The sequence below is a fragment of the Salmo salar genome, chromosome 23 (genome assembly GCF_965601325.2).
Source record: "Salmo salar chromosome 23, fSalSal1, whole genome shotgun sequence".
Lineage (NCBI taxonomy): Eukaryota > Metazoa > Chordata > Actinopteri > Salmoniformes > Salmonidae > Salmo > Salmo salar.
This window is the reverse complement of record NC_138313.1, coordinates 54138361-54165449: the sequence shown is the minus strand read 5'-3', so window position 1 is coordinate 54165449 and position 27089 is coordinate 54138361. Positions and strand designations below refer to the sequence as shown.

Sequence of the window (27089 nt, the reverse complement as noted above, 5' to 3'; positions counted from 1 at the left end):
TGTAGGGGTAGTGTGTAGGGGGTAGTGTGTATTAGTGTGTAGGGTAGAGTGTAGGGTAGTGTGTAGGGGTAGTGTGTAGGGGGTAATGTGTAGTGGTCGTATAAGTATGTAGTGGGTAGTGTGTTGGGGTAGTGTGTATTAGTGTGTAGGGTAGAGTGTAGGTGGTAGTGTGTAGGGGAAGTATAATTGTGTAGGGTATTGTGTAGGGGGTAATGTGTAGGGGAAGTATAAGTGTGTAGGGTAGAGTGTAGGTGGTAGTGTGGAGGGGTAGTATAAGTGTGTAGGGGGTAGTGTGCAGGGGTAATGTGTAGGGGGTAGTATAAGTGTGTAAGGGGTAGTGTGTAGGGGGTAGTATACGTGTGTAGGGGTAGCGTATAGGGGGTAGTGTGTATGCGGTAGTATAAGTGTGTAGGGGTAGTGTGCAGGGGTAGTGTGTAGGGGTAGTGTATAGGGGGTAGTGTGTATGCGGTAGTATAAGTGTGTAGGGGTAGTGTGCAGGGGGTAGTGTGTAGGGATAGCGTATAGGGGGTAGTGTGTATGCGGTAGTATAAGTGTGTAGGGGTAGTGTGTAGGGGTAGTGTGTAGGGGTAGTATAAGTGTGTAGGGGTAGTGTGCAGGGGGTAGTGTGTAGGGTTAGCGTATAGGGGGTAGTGTGTATGCGGTAGTATAAGTGTGTAGGGGTAGTATAAGTGTGTAGGTGGTAGTGTGTAGGGGGTAGTGTAAGTGTGTAGGGGGTGGTGTGTAGTAGTGTGTAGGGGAAGTATAATTGTGTAGGGTAGAGTGTAGGTGGTAGTGTGTAGGGGGTAGTGTGTAGGGGGTGGTGTGTAGTAGTGTGTAGAGTAGTGTGTAGGGGGTAGTGTTTAGGGGTAGTGTGTGGGGGTAGTGTGTAGGGGGTGGTGTGTAGGGGGTAGTGTTTAGGGGGTAGTGTTTAGGGGTAGTGTGTGGGGGTAGTGTGTGGGGGTAGTGTGAGGGGTAGAATAAGTGTGTAGGTGGTAGTGTGTAGGGGTGGTGTGTAGTAGTGTGTAGGGTAGAGTGTAGGGGGTAGTGTGTGGGGGTAGTGTTTAGGGGTAGTGTGTGGGGGTAGTGTGTAGGGGGTAGTGTGTGGGGGTAGTGTGTAGGGGGTAGTGTGTGGGGGTAGTGTGTAGGGGTAGCATAAGTGTGTAGGTGGTAGTGTGTAGGGGTGGTGTGTAGTAGTGTGTAGGGTAGTGTGTAGGGGGTAGTATAAGTGTGTAAGGGGTAGTGTGCAGGGGTAGTATAAGTGTGTAGGGGGTAGTGTGGAGGGGGTAGTATAAGTGTGTAGGGGAAGTGTGTAGGGGGTAGTGTGTAGGTGGTAGTATAAGTGTGTAGGGGTAGTGTGTAGGGGTAGTATAAGGGTGTAGGGGTAGTGTGTAGGGGGTAGTGTGTAGGGGTAGTGTATAAGGGGGTTGTGTGTATGCGGTAGTATAAGTGTGTAGGGGTAGTGTGCAGGGGGTAGTGTGTAGGGGTAGCGTATAGGGGGTAGTGTGTATGCGGTAGTATAAGTGTGTAGGGGTAGTGTGTAGGTGTAGTGTGTAGGGGTAGTGTGTAGGGGTAGTATAAGTGTGTAGGGGTAGTGTGTAGGGGTAGTGTGTAGGGGTAGTATAAGTGTGTAGGTGGAAGTGTGTAAGGGGTAGTGTAAGTGTGTAGGGGGTAGTGTAAGTGTGTAGGGGGTAGTATAAGTGTGTAGGTGGTAGTGTGTAGGGGGTAGTGTAAGTGTGTAGGGGTAGTGTGTAGGGGGTAGTGTGTGGGGGTAGTGTTTAGGGGTAGCATAAGTGTGTAGGGGGTAGTGTGTAGGGGGTAGTGTGTGGGGGTAGTGTGTAGTAGTGTGTAGGGGGTAGTGTGTGGGGGTAGTGTGTGGGGGTAGTGTGTGGGGGTAGTGTGTAGGGGGTAGTGTGTGGGGGTAGTGTGTGGGGGTAGTGTGTAGGGGTGGTGTGAAGTAGTGTGTAGGGTAGAGTGTAGGGGGTAGTGTGTGGGGGTAGTGTTTAGGGGTAGTGTGTGGGGGTAGTGTGTGGGGGTAGTGTGTAGGGGGTAGTGTGTAGTAGTGTGTAGGGGGTAGTGTTTAGGGGTAGTGTTTAGGGGTAGTGTGTGGGGGTAGTGTGTGGGGGTAGTGTGTGGGGGTAGTGTGTAGGGGTAGAATAAGTGTGTAGGTGGTAGTGTGTAAGGGGTAGTGTGTAGGGGGTAGTATAAGTGTGTAAGGGGTAGTGTGCAGGGGTAGTATAAGTGTGTAGGGGGTAGTGTGGAGGGGGTAGTATAAGTGTGTAGGGGAAGTGTGTAGGGGGTAGTGTGTAGGTGGTAGTATAAGTGTGTAGGGGTAGTGTGTAGGGGTAGTATAAGGGTGTAGGGGTAGTGTGTAGGGGGTAGTGTGTAGGGGTAGTGTATAAGGGGGTAGTGTGTATGCGGTAGTATAAGTGTGTAGGGGTAGTGTGTAGGGGTAGTGTGTAGGGGTAGTATAAGTGTGTAGGGGTAGTGTGTAAGGGGTAGTGTGTAGGGGGTAGTATAAGTGTGTAAGGGGTAGTGTGCAGGGGTAGTATAAGTGTGTAGGGGGTAGTGTGGAGGGGGTAGTATAAGTGTGTAGGGGAAGTGTGTAGGGGGTAGTGTGTAGGTGGTAGTATAAGTGTGTAGGGGTAGTGTGTAGGGGTAGTATAAGTGTGTAGGGGTAGTGTGTAGGGGTAGTATAAGGGTGTAGGGGTAGTGTGTAGGGGGTAGTGTGTAGGGGTAGTGTATAAGGGGGTAGTGTGTATGCGGTAGTATAAGTGTGTAGGGGTAGTGTGTAGGGGTAGTGTGTAGGGGTAGTATAAGTGTGTAGGGGTAGTGTGTAGGGGTAGTGTAAGTGTGTAGGGGGTAGTGTAAGTGTGTAGGGGTAGTATAAGTGTGTAGGTGGTAGTGTGTAGGGGGTAGTGTAAGTGTGTAGGGGTAGTGTAAGTGTGTAGGGGGTAGTATAAGTGTGTAGGTGGTAGTGTGTAGGGGGTAGTGTAAGTGTGTAGGGGGTAGTGTGTAGGGGTGGTGTGTAGTAGTGGCCTTCCCTGTAACTCAGTTGGTAGAGCATGGTGTTTGCAACACCAGGGTTGTGGGTTTGATTCCCACGGGGGGCCAGCACAGAAAAAAAAAACAAAAAAAAAACATGTATGAAATGTATGCATTCACTACTGTAAGTCGCTCTGGATAAGAGCGTCTGCTAAATGACTCAAATGTAAATGTAGTGTGTAGGGTAGAGTGTAGGGGGTAGTGTGTAGGGGGTAGTGTTTAGGGGTAGTGTGTAGGGGGTAGTGTTTAGGGGTAGTGTGTAGGGGGTAGTGTGTGGGGGTAGTGTGTAGGGGGTAGTGTGTGGGGGTAGTGTGTAGGGGTAGCATAAGTGTGTAGGTGGTAGTGTGTAGGCGTGGTGTGTAGTAGGGTAGTGTGTAGGGGGTAGTATGTAGGGGGTAGTATGTAGGGGTAGTGTGTAGGGGTAGTGTGTATTAGTGTGTAGGGTAGAGTGTAGGGTAGTGTGTAGGGGTAGTGTGTAGGGGGTAATGTGTAGTGGTCGTATAAGTATGTTGGGGTAGTGTGTATTAGTGTGTAGGGTAGAGTAGAGGTGGTAGTGTGGAGGGGTAGTATAATTGTGTAGGGTATTGTGTAGGGGGTAATGTGTAGGGGTAGTATAATTGTGTAGGGTATTGTGTAGGGGGTAATGTGTAGGGGTAGTATAATTGTGTAGTGGGTAGTGTGTTGGGGGTAGTGTGTATAAGTGTGTAGGGTAGAGTGTAGGTGGTAGTGTGGAGGGGTAGTATAAGTGTGTAGGGGGTAGTGTGCAGGGGTAGTGTGTAGGGGGTAGTATAAGTGTGTAAGGGGTAGTGTGCAGGGGTAGTATAAGTGTGTAGGGGGTAGTGTGGAGGGGGTAGTATAAGTGTGTAGGGGAAGTGTGTAGGGGGTAGTGTGTAGGTGGTAGTATAAGTGTGTAGGGGTAGTGTGTAGGGGTTAGTGTGCAGGGGTAGTATAAGTGTGTAGGGGGTAGTGTGGAGGGGGTAGTATAAGTGTGTAGGGGTAGTGTGTAGGGGTTAGTGTGTAGGGGTAGTATAAGTGTGCAGGGGGTAGTGTGTAGGGGTAGTATAAGTGTGTAGGGGTAGTGTGCAGGGGGTAGTATACGTGTGTAGGGGTAGCGTATAGAGGGTAGTGTGTATGCGGTAGTATAAGTGTGTAGGGGTAGTGTGTAGGGGGTAGTGTGTAGGGGTAGTTTATAGGGGGTAGTGCGTATGCGGTAGTATAAGTGTGTAGGGGTAGTGTGCAGGGGGTAGTGTGTAGGGGTAGCGTATAGGGGGTAGTGCGTATGCGGTAGTATAAGTGTGTAGGGTTAGTGTGCAGGGGGTAGTGTAAGTGTGTAGGGGGTAGTGTAAGTGTGTAGGTGGTAGTGTGTAGGGGGTAGTGTAAGTGTGTAGGGGGTAGTGTGTAGGGGGTAGTATAAGTGTGTAGGGGGTAGTGTGTAGGGGGTAGTATAAGTGTGTAGGGGGTAGTGTGTAGGGGGTAGTGTGTGGGGGAAGTGTTTAGGGGTAGCATAAGTGTGTAGGGGGTAATGTGTAGGGGAAGTATAATTGTGTAGAGTGTAGGGGGTAGTGTGTAGGGGTAGTATAATTGTGTAGGGTATTGTGTAGGGGGTAATGTGTAGGGGAAGTATAATTGTGTAGGGTATTGTGTAGGGGGTAATGTGTAGGGGAAGTATAATTGTGTAGGGTATTGTGTAGGGGTAATGTGTAGGGGTAGTGTGTAGGGGTAGTGTGTAGGGGTAGTGTGTAGGGGGTGGTGTGTAGTAGTGTGTAGAGTAGTGTGTTGGGGTAGTGTGTTGGGGGTAGTGTGTATTAGTGTGTAGGGTATTGTGTAGGTGGTAGTGTGTAGGGGAAGTATAATTGTGTAGGGTAGAGTGTGTTGGGGGTAATGTGTAGGGGTAGTATAATTGTGTAGTGTGTTGGGGGTAGTGTGTTGGGGGTAATGTGTAGGGGAAGTTTAATTGTGTAGTGTGTTGGGGGTAGTGTGTAGGGGGTAGTGTGTAGGGGAAGTATAATTGTGTAGTGTGTTGGGGGTAGTGTGTTGGGGGTAATGTGTAGGGGTAGTATAATTGTGTAGTGTGTTGGGGGTAGTGTGTATGGGGTAGTGTGTAGGGGTAGTATAATTGTGTAGTGTGTTGGGGGTAGTGTGTTGGGGGTAATGTGTAGGGGTAGTATAATTGTGTAGTGTGTTGGGGGTAGTGTGTAGGGGGTAGTGTGTAGGGGTAGTATAATTGTGTAGTGTGTTGGGGGTAGGTGTAGGGGGTAGTGTGTAGGGGTAGTATAATTGTGTAGTGTGTTGGGGGTAGGTGTTGTCTGTGTGTCCAGTCCACTCCTAATCCCCCCAGGGGAATTAGCCTCCAGACCGCGCCTCGTTAAGCCATCTGACGGGAGCGAGCAGTTTGTCCTCCATCTCATTTTGCCTCACGCTCCTCTCTCTGCGTCACCATCGCAATGAACAGGTCCTCCTTGCGCTCCGGTGAGTACTCCTTCTGCTTTTCCCTTCTCCTCTTTCGCTCCTCTCCTCTCCTTGTTTCACTTTAGATAAAGAAGGAAATGGAGCCTGTTAGTTTGGGTGTGTTCTGGATGTAGCTGTTTAAATCCTTCGGGGCTGGGTGAGGGTTAATGTTAGTGACAGGACGTGGAAGGGAAGGAGAGGGCAAGGAAGAGAGAGAGGGAGAGGGAGGTGAGACTTGGTGAGAGAGGCCAGGTGCAGCAGGGTGCTGATCCAGCCATCTGCCTGCATTCAGACACAGACCTGTTACCGTGGTGACCAAGACACCTGTTATGGTGGTGTTAAATTAAAGCTGTATTACTAGATAGATAGTCTGGAAACAACCACCCCCTACAGGGACACAGAGTTAGCTACAGGACTAGAGCATACTAACTACACCTTACAGTACTATAGAATATTAGTTAGCTACAGGACTATAGCATACTAACTACACCTTACAGTACTATAGAATATTAATAAATACATGTCTGGAAACATCCAGACCCTACAGGGACACAGGGTTAGCTACAGGACTACAGCATACTAACTACACCTTACAGTACTATACTGGTACTATATTAATAAATATATGTCTGGAAACATCCAGACCCTACAGGGACACAGGGTTAGCTACAGGACTACAGCATACTAACTACACCTTACAGGACTATACTGATAGTATATAATTTTTTATTTTTTTGTATTTTTTTTAATTTCACCTTTATTTAACCAGGTAAGCTAGTTGAGAACAAGTTTTATTAGTCTCATTTACAACTGCGACCTGGCCAAGATAAAGCAAAGCAGTGCGACAGAAACAACAACACAGAGTTACACATGGAGTAAACAAACGTACAGTCAATAACACAGTAGAAAAATCTATGTACAGTGTGTGCAAATGGCATGAGGAGGTAAGGCAATAAATAGGCCATAGTAGCGAAGTAATTACAATTTAGCAGATTAAACTAGAGTGATAGATGAGCAGATGATGATGATCAGATGATGGTGTGTGAGTAGTGATACTGGTGTGCAAAAGAGCAGCAAAGTAAATAAAAACAATATGTGGATGAGGTAGGTAGATTGGGTGGGCTATTTACAGATGGACTATGTACAGCTGCAGCGATCAGTTACCTGCTCAGATAGCTGATGTTTAAAGTTAGTGAGGGAAATGTAAGTCTCCAGCTTCAGCGATTTCTGCAATTTGTTCCAGTCACTGGCAGCAGAGAACTGGAAGTAAAGGCGGCCAAAGGAGGTGTTGGCTTTGGGGATGACCAGTGAGATATACCTGCTGGAGCGCGTGCTACGGGTGGGTGTTGTTATCGTGACCAGTGAGCTGAGATAAGGCGGAGCTTTACCTAGCATAGACATATAGATGACCTGGAGCCAGTGGGTCTGGCGATGAATATGTAGCGAGGCCCAGCCAACTAGAGCATACAGATCGCAGTGGTGGGTAGTATATGGGGTTTTGGTGACAAAACAGATGGCACTGTGATAGACTACATCCAATTTGCTGAGTAGAGTATTGGAGGCTATTTTGTAGATGACATCGCCAAAGTCGAGGATCTGTAGGATAGTCAGTTTTACGAGGGTAAGTTTGGCGGCGTGAGTGAAGGAGGCTTTGTTGAGAAATAGGAAGCCGATTCTAGATTTGATTTTGGATTGGAGATGTTTGATATGAGTTTGGAAGGAGAGTTTACAGTCTAACCAGACACCTAGGTATTTGTAGTTGTCCACGTATTCTAGGTCAGAACTGTCCAGAGTAGTGATGCTAGTCGGGTGGGCTGGTGTGGGCAGTGATTGGTTGAAAAGCATGCATTTGGTTTTGCTAGTGTTTAAGAGCAGTTGGAGGCCACAGAAGGAGTGTTGTATGGCATTGAAGCTCGTTTGGAGGTTTGTTAACACAGTGTCCAAAGAAGGCTCCAGATGTATACAGAATGGTGTCATCTGCGTAGAGGTGGATTAGGGAATCACCCGCAGCAAGAGCGACATCGTTGATATATACAGAGAAAAGAGTCGGCCTGAGAATTGAACCCTGTGGTACCCCCATAGAGACTGCCAGAGGTCCGGACAACAGGCCCTCCGATTTGACACACTGAATTCTATCTGAGAGGTAGTTGGTGAACCAGGCGAGGCAGTCATTTGAGAAACCAAGGCTGTTGAGTCTGCCGATAAGAATATGGTGATTGACAGAGTCGAAAGCCTTGGCCAGGCCGATGAAGACGCCTTCACAGATCTGTCTTTTATCCATGGCGGTTATAATATCATTTAGGACCTTAAGCGTGGCTGAGGTGCACCCGTGACCTTCTCGGAAATCGGATTGCACAGCGGAGAAGGTACGGTGGGTTTCGAAATGGTCAGTGATCTGTTTGTTAACTTGGCTTTCAAAGACTTTAGAAAGGCAGGGCAGGATGGATATAGGTCTGTAAGAGTTTGGGTCTAGAGTGTCACCACCTTTGAAGAGGCTTTCCAATCTTTAGGGATCTCGGACGAAACGAAAGAGGTTTAACAGACTGGTAATAGGGGTTGCAACAATGGTGGCAGATAATTTTAGAAAGAGAGGGTCCAGATTGTCTAGCCCAGCTGATTTGTACGGGTCCAGGTTTTGCAGCTCTTTCAGAACATCTGCTATCTGGATTTGGGTGAAGGAGAAGCTGGGGAGGCTCGGGCTAGTAGCTGCAGGGGGTGTGGAGATGTTGACTAAGGTAGGGGTAGCCAGGAGGAAAGCATGGCCAGCCGTAGAGAAATGCTTATTGAAATTTTCAATTATCATGGATTTATCGGTGGTGACCGTGTCGCCTATCCTCAGTGCAGTGGGCAGCTGGGAGGAGGTGCTCTTGTTCTCCATGGACTTTACAGTGTCCCAAATTGTTTTGGAGTTAGAGCTACAGGATGCAAATTTCTGTTTGAAAAAGCTAGCCTTTGCTTTCCTGACTGACTGTGTGTATTGGTTCCTGACTTCCTTGAACAGTTGCATATCACGGGGACTATTCGATGCAATTGCAGTCCGCCACAGGATGTTTTTGTGCTGGTCAAGGTCAGTCAGGTCTGGAGTGAACCAAGGGCTATATCTGTTCTTAGTTCTACATTTCTTGAAAGGGGCATACTTATTTAAGATGGTGAGGAAGGCAGGATGAGGTCAATATCCTTCCCGGATACCTGGGCCAGGTCGATTATAAAGGCCTGCTCGCAGAAGTGTTTTAGGGAGCATTTGACAGTGATGAGGGGTGGTCGTTTGACTGCGGACTCATAGCGGATGCAGGCAATGAGGCAGTGATCGCTGAGATCCTGATTGAAAACAGCAGAGGTGTATTTGGAGGGCAAGTTGGTCAGGATAATATCTATGAGGGTGCCCGTGTTTATGGATTTAAGGTTGTACCTGGTGGTTTCCTTGATAATTTGTGTGAGATTGAGGGCATCTAGCTTAGATTCTAGGACTGCTGGGGTGTTAAGCATATCCCAGTTTAGGTCACCTAACAGAACGAACTCTGAAGATAGATGGGGGGCAATCAATTCACATATGGTGTCCAGGGCACAGCTGGGAGCTGAGGGGGTTCTAAAACAGGCGGCAACAGTGAGAGACTTATTTCTGGAGAGATTAATTTTTAAAATTAGAAGCTCAAACTGTTTGGGCATAGACCTGGAAAGTATGACAGAACTTTGCAAGCTATCTCTGCAGTAGATTGCAACTCCTCCCCCTTTGGCAGTTCTATCTTGACGGAAAGTGTTGTAGTTGAGGATGGAAATCTCAGAATTTTTGGTGGCCTTCCTAAGCCAGAACTCAGACACGGCAAGGACATCAGGGTTGGCGGAGTGTGCTGAAGCAGTGAGTAAAACAAACTTAGGGGGGAGGCTTATGATGTTAACATGCATGAAACCAATGCTTTTTCTATTACAGAAGTCAACAAATGAGAGTGCCTCGGGACATGCAGGGCTTGGGTTAGCCTCTACATCGCCGTAGGAACAGAGGGGGAGTAGGATGAGGGTACGGCTAAAGGCTAAAGGCTAGCAAAACTGGTCGTCTAGTGCGTTGGGGACAGAGAATAAAAGGAGCAGATTTCTGGGCGTGGTAGAATAGATTCAGGGCATAATGTACAGACAGGGGTATGGTGGGGTGCGGGTACAGTGGAGGTAAGCTCAGGTACTGAGTGATGATAAGAGAGGTTGCATCTCTGGACACGCTGGTTATGCTGGGTGAGGTCACCGCATGTGTGGGAGGTAGGACAATGGAGGTATCTAAGGCATGTACAGTGGGACTAGGGGCTCCGCAGTAAACTAAAACAATGATAATTATCCTGAACTAGGGTGACCATACGTCCTCTTTTTCCCGGACATGTCCTCTTTTTGGAACTAAAAAAATGCGTCCGGCCGGGATTTCTAAATCGGCCAAAATGTCCGGGATTCGGCTTTTGCTTTCTACAGTCACCATTCATTGTGTGCGTTTTTGGGCTTTTGCACTGCTTTGACCTTTCTCTTTAGGTCCCGCCTTCTCACACACCACCATTGGTGGGTCATGTAGGCCTACACAAACATTGGTCAAACTGCATCTCAATCATTACCCTCACCATGGCAACAGCCAAGAGACAGAGCAGCAGCTTGCTTGTCAACAGTGGCACATGGCTCCAGAACAGCGTAAAAAAATGCCCAAACGCAAATGTAAATTCACAGACGATTTACAGAGAAAATTCCAGTGTTTTTGTCTTGGTCAGGATCCGTGTGAAGCAGAATGCATGGACCTGCAAAGCTGGCACGTACGTGTCAGTGTCAAATAAAGGTGCTAGCGACCTAGAAGCCCACATAAGCTCCGCAAAACACAAAATTGCAGCTGAAGGAGAGAGTTCGTCAGGTAAATTAACTGACTATTTTATGAGAGCAGGTAAAACAGAAGATGCTGTTACTGCTACGGAGGGAGTTTTTGCATTCCACACCACGAAGCACCACAATAGCTACAGATCAATGGACTGCACGTCTGCCTTGTTAAAAAAGGCTTTCCCTGATTCCGAGACTGCGTGAAAATGTTCAGGCGCTCGTACTAAGACCGAAGCAATTGTTAATGCTGTGATAGCACCACATTCTGTCGACATAGCTCAGAAAGCACTAGAAGACATACCTTACTGTGATGTTTCTACTGATGGGAGCAATCACGGTGCTGTGAAAATATTCCCTCTGCTTATTCAGTATTTTGATTGGAAGAATGGTGGCGTGCAAAGTAAATTAGTCGAAGTTAAAAACACTCCAAATGAGACAGCTGATACTAGGGAGACCATACATCCTCTTTTTCCCGGACATGTCCTCTTTTTGGAAAACTAAAATATGGTCACCCTACCTAAACAACAGTATACAAGGCATATTGACATTTGAGAGAGACATAAAGCAATCACAGGTGTTGATTGGGAGAGCTAGCTAAGTCAACAACGGGTAAGACAACAACAGCTAATCAGCTAAAGACAACAACAACAGGTAAAATGGCGATGAATGGACATAGAGGGTCAGTTAACTACACACAGGGCCTGAGTTCGGGGCTAGGGGCCGACAGATAAACAAAGTGGAGTACCGTGATAAATGAACAGTCCAGCAGGCATCAGCTATGTAGCCAAGTGGTCATAGGGTCCAGTGAACAGTAATAGATGGAACAGGGAAGCCGTGGGGTAGTCGTTGCTACGCTAGCACGTGGGAGACACGCCGTTTAAAGTTAGCAGCCCGGGGCTAGCAGAAGCATCTGCTCCGTCGTCCGGAAAAGGCCGGTTGAAGGCACAGCTGATGGAATTACGTCTGCGGACCAGTCGTGGTGGTACGGCGGGGCGCCGTGTCGACGAAGGGACTGGGCCAGATGGCGAAAGAGTTATTGAAGTTGTGGTAATTTAGTTTGCTAGCCGGGAGATGCGCCTGGCTCAGGGCTAGCGTCGGGGCTGGGTCACTCAGTGGCAGCTAGCTAGCTGGGAGATGCGCCTGGCTCAGGGCTAGCTTCGGGGCTGGGTCACTCAGTGGCAGCTAGCTAGCTGTGATGATCAATGGTACAGGGTTTACGGCAGGAATCTGGCGTTGTCGTGGAGAAAAACAGTCCGAGGCTGGCAGGTATTATCCAGGCAAAAAAAACGACTGGTGCCTGAGCAGAGGGTAAAGGCCGCTAGCAGTGGCTAACAATGACTAAATATCCAGTAATTTAGCTACCTTCTGATGAAAGTTTTGGCTATAGGGTCTAAAAAATAGCGGATCCGTGTCACATTGAGTGAGGCGGGTTACCGGAAGGTACATTTAATTTAAAAATGAAAAAAAGAGATTGACAAATAAATTGGAATATATACAAAAAAGACGAAATATCTAAACGAGAGGACAACAAACCACGTCTGCACTGCTACGCCATCTTGGATCAGAACATGAATTAATATATGTTTGGAAACATCCAGACCCTACAGGGACACAGAGTTAGCTACAGGACTACAGCATACTAACTACACCTTACAGTACTATACTGGTACTATATTAATAAATATATGTCTGGAAACATCCAGACCCTACAGGGACACAGGGTTAGCTACAGGACTATAGCATACTAACTACACTTTACAGTACTATAGAATATTAATAAATATGTGTCTGGAAACATCCAGACCCTACAGGGACACAGGGTTAGCTACAGGACTATAGCATACTAACTACACCTTACATGTCAAATCCACAGGTGGCTCCCTGCATTATACTTAACACAACATTGCTATTCACATTAGCAGAAATCCTATGCAGCCTTTTTTACAAATTTGAACATTGGAACATGAGGTGTAATCTACAACTCCATTGGGATGATTGGTGTAATCTACTCCTCCATTAGGATGATATATGTAATCTACTCCTTCATTAGGATGACAGATGTAATCTACACCTCCATTGGGATGATTGGTGTAATCTACATCTCCATTAGGATGATATGTGTAATCTACACCTTCATTAGGATGATAGATGTAATCTACACTTCCATTGGGATGACAGATGTAATCTACTCCTCCATTAGGATGATTGGTGTAATCTACATCTCCATTGGGATGATAGATGTAATCTACACCGCCATTGGGATGACAGATGTAATCTACTCCTCCATTAGGATGATAGAAATCCTCATTATTTAGTGTAATGATGTTTCATTTGAGTGTAATTATTTCTATGTATCCTACACTAACCCTAACAGGAGTGGATTGGATGTGGCTTGGCAATGTTAGCAAGAGCAGCTGCTCACCGATTTCACAGCTCCAACGCAGGCCCCAAAACATCCGCTATGCAGCTGTCTGCTGTCGCCGGTTGATGCTTGTTCTCATTGAATCTATGCCTTGGTGTGTTTCAGGTGTTGATCTAGAATCTTGTACAGTCCTGGACTCATAGCTGGTGTCACAGATTACAGTAACTTCAGGGAAACTCCCCACTCTGTGTGTGAGTTAATATTATTGACTATGAGCAGGTTTCCGTGTCTGTTAATAGCAGCAGGGTGTGTGTCAGTTAATCTTCTCTATTCCAGGAGAATGCTGCTGCTCTCTTCCCCTCTAATACTGGGACACAACCTCTGCTCTGCTGTGTGATGACATGTGTGGGTGTGCGTGCATGCGTGTAATTGTGTGTGGCTGTGCGTGCATGTGGTTATAAAGAGTTAAAACTCCTGCTGTGACAATTAGTTCACTTCCCCTAAGGCAGAGGGTAAAGACGCTTATAGGTTATCACACACAAACACTAACAAGCATGCACACACTTGAGCCCACACAGAAACACACACAACAACTCACATTTGCCAATTATCTGGTTGTTGACCCATCTCTACTTTTTGGTATTTCTTGACCCATCTCTACTCTTTGCTGTTTGTTGACCCATCTCTATTATTTGCTGTTTGTTGACCCATCTCTACTATTTGTTATTTCTTGACCCATCTTTGCTGTTTGTTGACCCATCTCTATTATTTGCTGTTTGTTGACCCATCTCTACTCTTTGCTGTTTGTTGACCCATCTCTACTCTTTGCTGTTTGTTGACCCATCTCTACTCTTTGATGTTTGTTGACCCATCTCTACTCTTTGCTGTTTGTTGACCCATCTCTACTATTTGCCTATTTGCTGTTTGTTGACCCATCTCTACTATTTGTTATTTCTTGACCCATCTCTACTCTTTGCTGTTTGTTGACCCATCTCTATTATTTGCTGTTTGTTGACCCATCTCTACTATTTGTTATTTCTTGACCCATCTCTACTCTTTGCTGTTTGTTGACCCATCTCTATTATTTGCTGTTTGTTGACCCATCTCTACTCTTTGCTGTTTGTTGACCCATCTCTACTATTTGTTGACCCATCTCTACTATTTGCTGTTTGTTGACCCATCTCTACTGTTTGTTGACCCATTTCTACTATTTGCTGGTTGTTGACCCATCTCTACTATTTGATGTTTGCTGTTTGTTGACCCAGCTCTACTCTTTGCTGTTTGTTGACCCATCTCTATTATTTGCTGTTTGTTGACCCATCTCTACTATTTGATGTTTGCTGTTTGTTGACCCATCTCTACTGTTTGCTGTTTGTTGAACCATCTCTACTCTTTGCTGGTTGTTGACCCATCTCTACTCTTTGCTGTTTGTTGACCCATCTCTACTCTTTGATGTTTGTTGACCCATCTCTACTCTTTGCTGTTTGTTGACCCATCTCTACTATTTGCCTATTTGCTGTTTGTTGACCCATCTCTACTATTTGCCTATTTGCTGTTTGTTGACCAATCTCTACGATTTGTTGTTTGTTGACCCATCTCTACTATTTGCCTATCTGCTGTTTGTTGACCCATCTCTACTCTTTGCTGTTTGTTGACCCATCTCTACTATTTGTTATTTCTTGACCCATCTCTACTATTTGCTGTTTGTTGACCCATCTCTACTATTTGCTGTTTGTTGTTTGTTGACCCATCTCTACTATTTGCCTATTTTCTGTTTGTTGACCCATCTCTACTATTTGATGTTTGCTGTTTGTTGACCCATCTCTACTATTTGCCTATTTGCTGTTTGTTGTTTGTTGACCCACCTCTACTCTTTGCTGGTTGTTGACCCATCTCTACTCTTTGCTGGTTGTTGACCCATCTCTACTCTTTGCTGGTTGTTGACCCATCTCTACTCTTTGCTGTTTGTTGACCCATCTCTACTCTTTGCCTGTTTGCTGGTTGTTGACCCATCTCTACTCTTTGCTGGTTGTTAACCCATCTCTACTCTTTGCTGGTTGTTGACCCATCTCTACTCTTTGCTGTTTGTTGACCCATCTCTACTATTTGCCTATTTGCTGGTTGTTGACCCACCTCTACTCTTTGCTGGTTGTTGACCCATCTCTACTCTTTGCTGGTTGTTGACCCATCTCTACTCTTTGCTGGTTGTTGACCCATCTCTACTCTTTGCTGGTTGTTGACCCATCTCTACTCTTTGCTGGTTGTTGACCCATCTCTACTCTTTGCTGTTTGTTGACCCATCTCTACTCTTTGCTGTTTGTTGACCCATCTCTACTCTTTGCTGTTTGTTGACCCATCTCTACTATTTGCTGTTTGTTGACCCATCTCTACTATTTGCCTATTTGCTGGTTGTTGACCCATCTCTACTCTTTGCTGGTTGTTGACCCATCTCTACTATTTGCCTATTTGCTGGTTGTTGACCCATCTCTACTCTTTGCTGGTTGTTGACCCATCTCTACTCTTTGCTGGTTGTTGACCCATCTCTACTCTTTGCTGGTTGTTGACCCATCTCTACTCTTTGCTGTTTGTTGACCCATCTCTACTCTTTGCTGTTTGTTGACCCATCTCTACTCTTTGCTGTTTGTTGACCCATCTCTACTATTTGCTGTTTGTTGACCCATCTCTACTATTTGCCTATTTGCTGGTTGTTGACCCATCTCTACTATTTGCTGGTTGTTGACCCATCTCTACTCTTTGCTGTTTGTTGACCAATCTCTACGATTTGTTGTTTGTTGACCCATCTCCACTGTTTTCCTATTCACTGTTTGTTGACCAATCTCTACGATTTGTTGTTTGTTGACCCATCTCTACTGTTTTCCTATTTGCTGTTAGTTGACCCATCTCTACTCTTTGCATATCTGCTGTTTGTTTTACCAATTACCCATCAGACCTTCCTGTTGGAGGTGAGAGTTAGAACTGGTTTCCTTTTGGGTGGTTAGAGATAGAGCTGGTATACTGTTGGTGGATAGAGTTAGTGCTGGCTGGTTTCTTGTTGGTGGATAGAGTTAGTGCTGGCTGGTTTACTGTTGGTGGATGGAGTTAGAGCTGGCTGGTTTCTTGTTGGTGGATAGAGTTAGAGCTGGCTGATTTCTTGTTGGTGGATAGACTTAGAGCTGGCTGATTTCTTGTTGGTGAATAAAGTTGGTGCTGGCTGGTTTCTTGTTGGTGAATAGAGTTCGAGCTGGCTGATTTCTTGTTGGCAGATAGAGGTAGAGTTTTCTGGTTTACTGTTGGGTGGATAGAGTTAGAGCTGGCTGGTTTCTTGTTGCTGGATAGAGTTAGAGCTGGCTGGTTTCTTGTTGATTGATAAAGTTAGAGCTGGTTTACTGTTAGGAGGAACGTTTTAGCGCCTGTTTCCTGTTGGTTGGATGGAGTTACAGCTGGTTTCCTGTTGGAAGGAGAGGTGGAGCTGCTTTCCTGTTGGGTGGATAGAGTTAAAGTTGGCTGGTTTCATGTTTTGTGGATACTGTTTCCCTTCTTGCTGTTTGATGACCCGTCTCTAATATTTGCCTATTTACTGTTTGTTGACCCATCTCTACTATTTGCTGTCTGTTGACCCATCTCTACTACTTGCCTGTTTGCTGTCTGTCTGTTGACCCATCTCTACTATTTGCTGTTTGTTGATCAATCTCTACTATCTGCTGTTTGTTGACCCATCTCTACTATTTACCTATCTGCTCTTTGTTGACCCATCGCTACTATTTGCCTGTTTGCTGTTTGTTGACCCATCTCTACTATTTGCCTATCTGCTGTTTGTTGACCCATCTCTACTATTTGCCTATCTGCTGTTTGTTGACCCATCTCTACTATTTACCTATCTGCTGTTTGTTGACCTATCGCTACTATTTGCCTGTTTGCTGTTTGTTGACCCATCTCTACTATTTGCCTATCTGCTGTTTGTTGACCCATCTCTACTATTTGCCTATCTGCTGTTTGTTGACCCATCTCTACTATTTGCCTATCTGCTGTTTGTTGACCCATCTCTACTATTTGCCTAATTGCTGTTTGTTTTACCCATTGCTTATCCGCCATCCTGTATGGGGTGAGAGATAGAGCTGGTTTCCTTTTGGGTGGTTAGAGTTAGAGCTGGCTGGTTTCTTGTTGGTGGATAGATTTAGAGCTGGCTGGTTTCATTGTTGGTGGATAGATTTAGGGATGGCTAGATTCCTGTTAGTGAATAGGGTTACAGCTGGTTTACTGTTGGGTGGTTAGAGATGGAGCTGGTTTCCTGTTGGGTGGATGGAGTTAGAGCTTGCTGGTTTCATTGTTGGTGGATAGAGATAGAGCTGGCTGATTTCTTGTTGGTGGATAGAGTTAGAGCTGGTTTACTGTTAGGTGGATAGAGTTAGAGCTGTCTGGTTTCCTGTTGGGTGGATGGAGTTACATCTGGTTTCCTGTTGGAAGGAGAGTTGGAGCTGCTTTCCTGTTGGGTGGAAAGTTTTAGCGCCTGTTTCCTGTTGGGTGGATGGAGTTACAGCTGGTTTCCTGTTGGAAGGAGAGTTGGAGCTGCTTTCCTGTTGGGTAGAACGTTTTAGCGCCTGTTTCCTGTTGGGTGGATAGAGTTACAGCTGGTTTCCTTTTGGGTGGAAAGTTTTAGCGCCTGTTTCCTGTTGGGTGGATATAGTTAGCGGCTGTTTCCTGTTGGGTGGATAGAGTTACAGCTGGTTTCCTGTTGGAAGGAGAGAGTTGGAGCTGCTTTCCTGTTGGGTGGATAGAGTTAGAACTGGCTGGTTTCTTGTTTTGTGGATACTATTTCCCTTTTTGCTCTTTGATGACCCATCTCTACTATTTGCTGTTTGTTGACCCATCTCTACTATTTGCCTATCTGCTGTTTGTTGACCCATCTCTACTATTTGCCTGTTTGCTGTCTGTTGACCCATCTCTACTATTTGCCTATCTGCTGTTTGTTGACCCATCTCTACTATTTGCCTATCTGCTGTTTGTTGACCCATCGCTACTATTTGCCTAATTGCTGTTTGTTTTACCCATTGCTTATCCGCCATCCTGTTTGGGGTGAGAGATAGAGCTGGTTTCCTTTTGGGTGGTTAGTGTTAGAGCTGGCTGGTTTCTTGTTGGTGGATAGATTTAGAGCTGGCTGATTTACTGTTGGGTGGATAGAGTTAGTGCAGTCTGGTTTCTTGTTGGTGGATAGAGTTAGAGCTGGCTGGTTTACTGTTGGTAGATAGAGATAGAGCAGTCCTTTTTCTTGTTGGTGGATAGAGTTAGAGCTGATTTACTGTTGGGTGGATAGACTTAGTGCAGTCTGGTTTCTTGTTGGTGGATAGAGTTAGAGCTGGCTGGTTTACTGTTGGTGGATAGAGTTAGTTATGGCTTGTTTCTTGTTGGTGGATGGAGTTCGAGCTGGTTTACTGTTGGGTGGATAGAGTTAGAGCTGGCTGGTTTCTTGTTGGTGGATGGAGTTCGAGCTCGCTCCTAACCCCTAACCCCAACCCCTAACCCTAAACCCTAACCCCAACCCTAAACCTAACCCTAACTTGGTTTCTTGTTGGTTGATAAAGTCAGAGCTGGTTTCCTGTTGGGTGGTTAGATTTAAAACTTGTTTCCTGTTGGTTGGCTATAGTGAGAACTTGTTTCCTGTTGGGTGGTTAGAATTAGAACTGTTTTTCTGTTGTGTGGCTAAAGTTAGAGATGCCTACAATACTTTCCTGTTGGGTGGATAGAGTGAGAGCTGGTTTCCTTTTGAGTGGATGGAGGTAAAGCTGGTTTCCTGTTTTATGGATAGAGTTAGAGCTGGTTTCTGTTGGGTGGCTAGAATTATATCTTGTTTCCAAATGGGCGGATGGAGTTAGAGATGGCTGGTTTCCTTCTGGGTTTAGAGAGTTCGAGCAGGTTTCCTGTCGGGTGGATAGAGTTCGAGCTGCTCCCCTGGTTTCCTTGAGTGTGGTTAGAAATAGAACTGGTTTAACATTGGATGGTTAGGGTTAGGGCTGGATTCCGTTTTGGTGGTTAGCATTAGAGCTGTTTATTTGTTTGGTGGACAGAGTTAGAGATGACTAGTTTCCTGTTGGGTGGATAAAGAAATAGCTGGTTTCCTGTGAGGTGGTTAGAGTTAGAACTGGTTTCCTTTTGGGTGGCTAAAGTTAGAGATTCCTTGTTTCCTATTGGTTGGATAGAGTTAGTGCTGGTTCCCTGTTAGGCTGTTTAGAGTTGGGTTAATTTTGGGTGGCTGGAGTTAAAGCTTGTTTCCTGATTGGTTGATAGATTTAAAACTGATAACTTGTTGGGTGGATAGAGGTAGAGCTGGCTGGAACCTTGTTGAGTGGATTGAGTTAGAGCTGCTTTCCTGTTGTGTAGATATTCTTACAGATGGATGCTTCCTGTTGGATGGAGAGAATTTGAGCTGCTTTTGGTTAAGTGGTTAGATTTAGAGCTGGTTTACTGTTGGCTGGATAGAGTTAGTGCTGGTTTCCTGATGTGTAGATAGAGCTGCTCGACTGGTTCCCTATTGGGTGTTAAGAGTTAGATATGGTTTCCTGTTGGGTGGATAGAGTTAGTGTAACAGTTGTCGTTGGGTAGAGAGGACCAAGGCGCAGCGGGTTGCATGTTCATCATTATATTTATTAAATAAATGTGAACACAGAATGAACATGAAAGCAAAGAACGACAGACCGACAGTTTCACAGGCTAATACTCACAGCAGTGTGAAATACAACTACCTACAAACAAAACACATACCTATATATAGGACTCTCAATCAGAAGCAACTAAAAACACCTGCCTCCAATTGAGAGTCCCACACCCAATTACCTAGACATAGACATACAAAGAACTAGAATGAACCTAGAAATACAAAACATAGAACATAAACCAAAACCCGGAAAACATAAATAAAACACCCCTCTACAATACACATAACCCCCGAACCACATAAAACAAATACCCTCTGCCACATCCTGACCAAGCTACAAATACAAATAACCCCTATACTGGTCAGGACGTGACAGTTAGAGCTGGTTTCTTGTTGGTGGATAGAGTTAGAGCTGGTTATTTGTTGAATGGATAAAGTTAGAGCTGGCTGTTTTCTTGTTGGTGGATAGAGTTAGAGCTGCTCGACTGGTTTTCTTTTGAGTGTTAAAAGTTAGATATGGTTTCCTGTTGGGTGGATAGTGTTAAAGCTGGTTATCTGTTGAGTGGATAGTGTTAGAGCTGGTTTCCTGTTGGGTGGATAGAGTTAGAGCTGGTTTCCTGTTGAGTGGATAGTGTTAGAGCTGGTTATCTGTTGAGTGGATAGAGTTAGAGCTGGTTATCTGTTGAGAGGATAGAGTTAGAGCTGGTTTCCTGTTGGGTGGATAGAGTTAGAGCTGGTTATCTGTTGAGTGGATAAAGTTAGAGCTGGTTATCTGTTGGGTGGGTAGAGTGAGAGTTGGTTTTCTGTTGAGTGGATAGAGTTAGAGCTGGCAAGTTTCTTGTTGGTGGATAGAGTTAGTGCTGGCTGATTTCTTGTTGGTGGATAGAGTTAGAGCTGGTTTACTGTTGGTGGATAGAGTTAGAGCTGGCAAGTTTCTTGTTGGTGGATAGAATTAGAGCTGGCTGGTTTCTTGTTGGTGGATAGAATTAGAGCTTGTTTCCTGTTGGGTGGATAGAGTTACGGCTGGTTTCCTGTTGGAAGGAGAGAGTTGGAGCTGCTTTCCTGTTTGGTGCTTGATTTAGACCTGTTTTCCTGTTGGGTGGTTGATTTAGAACTGTTTACTTGTTGGGTGGATAGAGTTAGAGATAGTTTCCTGTTGAGTGGATATTTAGAGCTGCTCTACTTTTTTCCTTTCTGGTGGATAGAAATAGATATGGTTTCCTCATGGGTGGTTAGAGTTAAACCTCACTGATTTCCTGTTTGGTGGATACAGTTAGAGTTGGCTGGTTTACTGTTGGATGGATTGCATTAGACCTGGCTTCCAGTTAGATGGTTAGAGTTAGAACTGGCTTCCTGCTGGGTGGTTAGACTTGGAGCTGCTCTCCTGTTGGGTGTTTAGATTAGAACTGGTTTCCAGTTGGCTGTCTGAAGTTAGAGATGCCTGCAGTACTTTCATGTTGGGTGGATAGAGTGAGAGCTGGTTTCCTGTTGGGTGGATAGAGGTAAAGCTGTGTTCCTGTTTGGTGGATACAGTTAGAGTTGGCTGGTTTACTGTTGGATGGATTGCATTAGACCTGGCTTCCAGTTAGATGGTTAGAGTTAGAACTGGCTTCCTGCTGGGTGGTTAGACTTGGAGCTGCTCTCCTGTTGGGTGTTTAGATTAGAACTGGTTTCCAGTTGGCTGTCTGAAGTTAGAGATGCCTGCAGTACTTTCATGTTGGGTGGATAGAGTGAGAGCTGGTTTCCTGTTGGGTGGATAGAGGTAAAGCTGTGTTCCTGTTTTGTGGATAGAGTTAGAGCTGGCTGGTTTACTGTTGGTGGATAGAGTTAGAGCTGGCTGGTTTCCTGTTGGTGGATAGAGTTAGAGCTGGTCTCCCGTTGGGTGATTAGATTTAGAACTGGTTTCCTATTGGGTATTTGTATTTATTATGGATCCCCATTAGCTGCTGCCTAGGTATTTACACAAACAAGATATTTACACGAGTCATATGTGTTTTACTTCATAGTTGTCAGCTAGCTACAATTGAAGTTGGGAGTTTACATACACTTAGGTTGGCGTCATTAAAACTCGTTTTTCAACCACTCCAAAAATGTCTTCTTAACAAACTATAGTTTTGGCATGTCGGTTAGGACATCTACTTTGTGCAAGACACAAGTAATTTTTCCAACAATTGTTTACAGACAGATTATTTCACTTATAATTCACTGTATCACAATTCCAGTTGGTCAGAAGTTTACAGACACTAAGTCAATTGGAGGTGTACCTGTGGATGTTTTTCAAGGCCCACCTTCAAACTCAATGCCTATTTGTGTGACATCATGGAAAAAAACAAATAAAACAAAAATAAATTGTAGCCCTCCACAGGTCTGGTTCATCCCTGGGAGCAATTTCCAAATGCCTGAAGGTACCATGTTCATCTGTACAAACAATAGTACGCAAGAATTAACACCATAGGACCACGCAGCCGTCATATGGCTCAGGAAGGAGACACGTTCATCACGAGGATAGAAAATGATGTGGATATATTGAAGCAACATCTCAAGACATCAGTCAGGAAATTAAATCTTGCTTGCAAATGAGTCTTCCAAATGGACAATGACCCCAAGCATACTTCCAAAGTTGTGGTAAAATGGCTTAAGGACAACAAAGTCAAGGTATTGGAGTGGCCATCAAAGTCCTGACCTCAATCCTATAGAAAATATGTGGGCAGAACTGAAAAAGCGTGTGCGAGCAAGGAAGCCTACAAACCTGACTCAGTTACACCAGCTCTGTCAGGAGGAATGGGCCAAAATTCACCCAATTTATTGTGGGAAGCTTGTGGAAGGCTACCCAAAACATTTGACCCAATTTAAACAATTTAAAGGCAATGCTACCAAATACTAATTGAGTGTATGTACATTTCTGACCCACTGGGAATGTGATGAAAGAAATAAAATATGAAATATATCATTCTCTCTAGTATTATTCTGACATTTCACGTTCTTAAAAAAAAGTGGTAATCCTAACTGACCTAAGACAGGGCATTTTTACTAGGATAAATGTCAGGAATTGTGAAATACAGAGTTTAAATGTATTTGGCAAAGGTGCATGTAAACTTCCGGAATAATCTAGCTAGCCAGGAATTATCTAGCTAGCCAGGAATTATCTAGCTAGCCAGCTATCTGAAACTAATGTTGTTAACGTAGATGGCCAACATTAGCTACAAATTCTTACATTAGCAAGCTAGCTTCCAATTCCTTATCAGTTAGACTGCGATCTACGACACCACAGTTGGTATTCTAGGCAGTTAAACATCCCAAAATGAATACTGTATGTATTTATTAATATATCATGATAAACTATTGAAGTCAGGCAACATATGATATGTGGATGGACAACATTCTCATTCTGAGTTCACATTGTCTGACTTCAGCACAAAACCAGCCGGGATTGTTTTCAAAAAATTATTTGTTTGTTTTGTGTGGTTGCGTGACATTATGTAAACAATCCTGTGAATATTTGAGTTGAAGCTTGGTCAATGAATGCTTTTAAATGTGTAGCAACAAAGTATGCATCTGAAAATGTGCCTTCAATTCAAAGTAAGTAAAACGGACTGATACTGCGACCGTTCCATGCTCCAATTTAGGTAGAATGCATTTTGAGAAACACCCAGTGTCACCTTTTTCCCAAGACGCAATTTTCACTTGGACTAATGGTAAATACTGTACATTGGTTTCTCCACTTGGCCTAATGATAAATACATTGGTTTCTCCACTTGGCCTAATGATAAATACATTGGTTTCTCCACTTGGCCTAATGGTAAATACATTGGAGAGCAGGGTTCCGGTCCCAACTGAGACACAGGGATGGATAACAAAAACAACAGTTCAGATATTGACTGTCTATCAACTGTTTTTGTGTGTGTGTGTGTGTGTGTGTGTGTGTGTGTGTGTGTGTGTGTGTGTGTGTGTGTGTGTGTGTGTGTGTCACCCTGACAGAAGCGTGGAATGGCACGGAGCATATGCGTGTTGCCACGGCGATGGGTGAGTCATCATCTGTCCAATCTGAGAAGCTTCGCTCACTGGCTTGCTCGCTCTCTGAGATGGGATTGGATAATGGAAATCCCCCGGGCAGCGCGAAGCAGCCTACCACGGTACAATCTTTAATCCCTAACTCCTGAACTTTAACCTCTAGTCCCTGACCTCTAACCCCTGACCCCTAACCCTTGACATGTATCTTCTGTTTGGAAAGACTCCATTGCTGTTTTACTAAATACTAGGCATCTGCTTTACTGAAGATATTACTAACCATTACTTGTTTCCTCTGTCCTTGTTTCCTCACCTCCTTCTCAAAGCTAATTGGAAGAGGAGGTTAATTGGAGGGACCTTGGATCCTCTCCTCAAATGCGCATTGAGAGGGAGGAGAGGAATTGGAGGAAACCAGGACAGACGATACAAGGATTTGATGTCTGATAACTTTTTCAGACACAACCTTAGTGATAGTCTGTACTGTTATCTTTCAGCTGTTATTGAAACAGTTATCTTTTATCTTTTAGGTCTTTTCAAAGTCTGGTCCCAGATCTGGTTCTCTGCTCTCTTGACAACTCAAATCAAATCAAATGTATTTATAAAGCCCTTCTTACATCAGCTGATATCTCAAAGTGCTGTACAGAAACCCAGCCTAAAACCCCAAACAGCAAACAATGCAGGGGTAGAAGCAGGAAAAACTCCCTAGAAAGGCCAGAACCTAGGAAGAAACCTAGAGAGGAACCAGGCTATGAGGGGTGGCCAGTCCTCTTCTGGCTGTGCCGGGTGGAGATTATAACAGAACATGGCCAAGATGTTCATAGGTGACCAGCAGGTTCAAATAATAATAATCACAGTGGATGTCGAGGGTGCAACAGGTCAGCACCTCAGGAGTAAACGTCAGTTGGCTTTTCATAGCCGATCATTCAGAGTATCTCTACCGCTCTTGCTGTCTCTAGAAAGTTGAAAACAGCAGGTCTGGGACAGGTAGCATGTCCGGTGAACAGGTCAGGATTCCATAGCCGCAGGCAGAACAGTTGAAACTGGAGCAGCAGCACGGCCAGGTGGACTGGGGACAGCAAGGAGTCATCAGGCCAGGTAGTCCTGAGGCATGTTCCTAGGGCTCAGGTCCTGAAAGAAAGAAAGAAAGAAAGAAAGAAAGAAAGAAAGAAAGAAAGAAAGAAAGAAAGAAAGAAAGAAAGAAAGAAAGAAAGAAAGAAAGAGCATACTTAAATTCACACAGGACACCGGATAAGACAGGAGAAATACTCCAGATATAACAGACTGGCCCTAGCCCCCCGACACTACTGCAGCATAAATACTGGAGGCTGAGACAGGAGTGGTCAGGAGACATTGTGGCCCCATCTGACAATACCCCCTGACAGGGCCAAACAGGCAGGATATAACCCCACCCACTTTGCCAAAGCACAGCCCCCACCCCACTAGAGGGATATCTTCAACCACCAACTTACCATCCTGAGACAAGGCCGAGTATAGCCCACAAAGATCTCCATCACGGCACAACCCAAGGGGGGGGCGCCAACCCAGACAGGAAAATCACGTCAATGACTCAACCCACTCAAGTGACGCACCCCTCCCAGGGACGGCATGCAAGAGCACCAGTAAGCCAGTGACTCAGCCCCTGTAATAGGGTTAGAGGCAGAGAATCCCATTGGAGAGAGGGGAACCGGCCAGGCAGAGACAGCAAGGGCGGTTCATTGCTCTAGTGCCTTTCCGTTCACCTTCACACTCCTGGGCCAGACTACACTCAATCATAGAACAAAATGAAGAGATTAAGTCTTCAATAAAGACTTAAAGGTTGAGACCGAGTCTGCGTCTCTCACATGGGTAGGCAGACCATTCCATAAAAATGGAGCTCTATAGGAGAAAGCCCTACCTCCAGCTGTTTGTTTCGAAATTCTAGGGACAGTAAGGAGGCCTGCGTCTTGTGACCGTAGCGTACGTGTAGGTATGTACGGCAGGACCAAATCGGAAAGATAAGGTGGGAGCAAGCCCATGTAATGCTTTGTAGGTTAGCAGTAAAACCTTGAAATCAGCCCTTGCCTTAACAGGAAGCCAGTGTAGAGAGGCTAGCACTGGAGTAATGTGATCAAATTTTGGGGTTCTAGTCAAGATTCTAGCAGCCGTGTTTAGCAGCCGTGTTTAAGTGAAGTTTATTTAGTGTTTTATCCGGGTAGCTGGAAAGTAGAGCATTGCAGTAGTCTAACCTAGAAGTGACAAAAGCATGGATTAATATTTCTGCATCATTTTTGGACAGAAAATGTCTGATTTTTGCAATGTTACGTAGATGGAAAAAAGCTGTCCTTGAAACAGTCTTGATATGTTCGTCAAAAGAGAGATCAGGGTCCAGAGTAACGCTGAGGTCCTTTACAGTTTTATTTGAGACGACTGTACAACCATCAAGATTAATTGTCAGATTCAACAGAAGATCTCTTTCTTTCTTGGGATCTAGAACTAGCATCTCTGTTTTGTCCAACTCTGTATATTATTGTAATACCAAACATGTTTTGAGTTGGCAAGAGAGCAGAACCAGATCTGGGACCAGGCTACCAGCACTCTGTCTTGCCACCTTAACACTCCCCTCTCACCCCTAACACTAACCCAAGTAAACCTAATTTGGATTTGTGTATGTGTGTGTGCGCGTGCGTGCGTGTAGGAGCCCACCATAGAACTTGGTAAAGGGACGTTCTTTGCAGACGGCCAGAGGAAGGTGGACTATATTCTGTGCTATCATTATAAGAAAAGGAGGAACTCCCTGCATCGTCTCTCCCTCACCTCTCAAGCATCCAATGGGAGCCTTCCGCTACCCAGCATGCTGAGACGAGATACGCAGCCTGAGCTGGAGGCAGGGCTGCCAGAGGGGGAGGAGTCTCACCTGAGTGAGGACGAGAAAGCTATGATGAGGGAGGAGTTTGAGTCTGGGCTGTTGGAGCAGGGCCTGCAGCTGGAGAGAGACAAGGAGGTAATATATAATAATCTACCTCTGGACAAGGGGTTAGAGCTGTGTGTGTTAAGGTATCTGTCCTTAACACAGTGACCAAAGAAGAGCCAGAAGTATACAGAATGTGTCACTAGTTTTACTATTTTTTGCACAAATGCTGATCCATTATCTGAGCGGATTTCTGTTGGTATTCCAAACCTAGGTATTTCTTCTCTGGTCAAAAAATGTATCGCTGTTCCTGCTCCCTGATCTGCTGATGGTATTGCTTCTATCCATCTGCTAAATCTGTCTATGTTAACTAGCATGTACCTCTTGCCACGTACTAGTTTTATCATATCCACATAGTCCATTACAATGTGTCAAAATGGTCTGGGACCGGTATGTGAACTATAGGTATAGTTATCCCTTTTCGTATGTTATTTTGTGCACATATTTCACATGTCATGAATGCCTCATCTACTGTTGCCTGCAGCTATGGTGACCAGTGTCCTTGTTTTTAAATGTTCCTTATTATCCCCTCCCCCCATGACCATGGGCATCATTAACCTCTATGTGCTAGGTGGGACGCTTGCGTCCCACCTACGTAACAGCCACTGGCAGCCTGTGGAACGATTTTCAAAACCGTAAAAATCCTATTACTTCAATTTCTCAAACATATGACTATTTTACAGCTATTTAACCTCTATGGGCTAGGTGGGACGCTAGCGTCCCACCCGTGGTGCACTCCATCAACAGCAGGTGCATTTCAAGAGCGGCAAATTTGAATCCAAATAAATGTCAAA

General features: G+C 45.1%; 1 long non-coding RNA gene across 1 annotated transcript; it reads left to right on the top strand.

Annotated features, from left to right (window-relative positions):
* Positions 1-5405: 5405 nt before the first annotated feature.
* On the top strand, positions 5406-26322 carry LOC145863046 (uncharacterized). The gene is made up of 3 exons (XR_014382382.1): positions 5406-5511; positions 23319-23473; positions 26023-26322. It is a non-coding gene; the product is annotated as an uncharacterized LOC145863046 (long non-coding RNA).
* The last annotated feature ends 767 nt before the right edge of the window (positions 26323-27089 follow it).